The sequence below is a fragment of the Pinus tabuliformis genome, chromosome 8 (genome assembly GCF_031772625.1).
Source record: "Pinus tabuliformis cultivar Carrire ecotype Pingquan chromosome 8, CPIR1, whole genome shotgun sequence".
Lineage (NCBI taxonomy): Eukaryota > Viridiplantae > Streptophyta > Pinopsida > Pinales > Pinaceae > Pinus > Pinus tabuliformis.
The window spans coordinates 1,733,603,564-1,733,606,195 of NC_142294.1; positions in this window are offsets into that span (position 1 = coordinate 1,733,603,564).

The window sequence follows — 2,632 nt, forward strand, 5'->3', positions numbered from 1 at the left end:
TTGTAGAATTTATGTCTATCCAAACCTGCTCTTTAGGTTCTAATAAATTTTGTGCACTAACTTATTCATCTAAATATTTTTCAAGTTGCTTTGTAAGCTTGAAATTCTTTTGTACCTCTGAAATGTATGCATTGTCTGCTTTTATTTATTTTTTCCTCTACCTTTTGCAATGATTCTTTCAACTTTTCAATTTCTACATTTCTTAAAAATAAATCAGCCATTTCTTCGGATAATTGTTTTGTTGAATCATGACTTGTTGATCTTGTCTCCACTGTTGAAACTCCCACACTAACATTTTTTTTCTTTCTCTTTCACTAGATTTTCCATCTCTGCCTCCATTTTTTGTATTTGCAGATTCTGCTCCACAATCATATGCAACATGTTTTCCTTTTCTTTCTCAATTTCTCCCACTTCTTGAGCTTGAGGATGCTCTGTTGTTGGTAACTTTAATTTCTTGCGCAATGCTTGAATATCTGCATTTCTATTTTATGATCTCCTGAGTTGCATCAACATCGTTAGGATCCAATCCTAATTTTATAACAATATCTTCTAAAGTTTTTATCCTTGTATCTTTTTCCAATGATGACATATTTTCTAACTTCAGCTGAGAATGAATGTTATTCAAAGAAGTTTGTAATTTTGAAACAACCATAACAGAACTTGTTAGAGAAGAGTATATCATTTCACCCACTTTCTTATGTAGATCTATCTGGTCTATAGGGTGAATTTGTTTAGTATCAAAAGAAAATAAATAATTTTTGTAGTCCTCTGTAGTCTTTGTGACTGGAACCTTTGACTCAAGGAATGCCAATTAAAATTGTCTACTATAGGGATATAGTGTAGATAACAATTTGTTTTGCATAAAGGAAGATTGTTTCCAAAATTGAGTATATGTAGCAAACTTTAGAAGCTCATTCTTTTTCTTAATTTCTCTGAATTTAGCAAAATGCCTTGACTACTAGAAGAAGGAGAAACATATACATAAGTTTTTGTTTCTTCAATCTTCTGTAGAGTAAAAATAGGATCACTTAACACCATCAATGTAGTTGAGACCTCCACATTCTTGGCTCGAGATGATTCTTCTTCTAATTCCTTGGTCTTTCTTCTTTTGAAAACTCTAAACTCTGTTGACTTAGACCCTGAAATGTTAGGAGAAATGATTTCACTTGTTCTTTTCAACTCCTTTTCTTTTGGATGAGGGGTTTCCAATGATGTCTGACTTGACACCTATTCTTCAACTTCCTATAAAGTGTTTTCCTCCCAAACCTCTAGATTAACATATTGTTCAATAGCTGGTTTTGAAAAATGAATATAAGGAGCTCACTTTTGCTCAAGTCTGATAGATAAAATTATTCCCAAAGGATCATAAGGCCAGCTAAAACTCATTTTAAATTTCATTTGAGCTAACAATTTTTTTGCTTCATTATCCACTACTCTGGTATTTTTTATGAAGGGGCCAATTTGAGCCAAAATTTTAAAGTGAGCTTTATGTTTCCTAAACACAAAATGAACTTCATCTACATTCAAGCCCTGCCTTATTAACTCCAAAGAAAAAATCCTCATTCGAAGAAATATTGATAGCTTATAAGGTGACAATTCACAACCATAAATCCCAATCTCTGTGAAGCTCTGATATAGATACCAATCTCCTACCTTTGTCTTCTCACTTAAATGTAAAATTCTCTTAATTTCAGCTGACATCCTTGGGACTACATCACTACTAAGAAGACAAGAGTGATAAATACTAAAACCGGTTAACAAAATCATTGAATGAATACTCTTCTGAATTATTTCTAACTAATGAGGTCCACTAAATAACAAATTATGGTCTCCCTTGTGAATCCAAATTCTGTAGTGGTATCTTAAACCTCTCATATTTATGGTATAAGGATAGGTAAACTTACACAGGCTGATGTTTGAAGGCTCTTTCTGCATTGAATTTTAAGAACTTCTCATGTATGTTATTTGAGATAAACTGGCTAAAATTGAATAGGACAGAAGGTTTTTTTCCTAGATGAAAAGACATACAGGAATCCTAGAATAACCTCATTAATCCATTCATCACTTTGATAGCCTAAAAGACAAAAAAACATGGAAAGTATTTGTCTAGACATTTCAGGAAACATGGCTGAGGAATAAGGCAGATTATGATGCGATTTCAGATTCTTCTAGTAAAATGACTCAAAAATATGGGCTCTCTCTTGAAATGTAAGCTTACGATAAATTTCCATTAATGAGTCGACTAAAAAGGAATGTAGGGATCTTGGAGGATTACTTTGCAAAGCTTGAAGAATGGATTCGAGTATTGTATAGAAAAAAAATTCACCATTTATAGCTACTACTTCTCTCTGACTGGGTAAATATTTGCTTTCGCACCAGGAGACAAATGCGGGAAAAGACGAAAAACAATATGAGTTAACACAGATTCCCAAAAAAAAACTCATCACTGGCATCTTCAAACTTTTGAAAAGCCCAATTATGCAATTCATATAAATCAAACTCACACTTGGTCTCTACAATTTTGAAATCTAAGTCTACCAAAGATAGCTCATCCAAATTCAAGATTGCAAGAACCATAAGGTTTTCAATCTATGACTTACTTTTTCCTTTAGAAGTACTCATTTTGAGATTG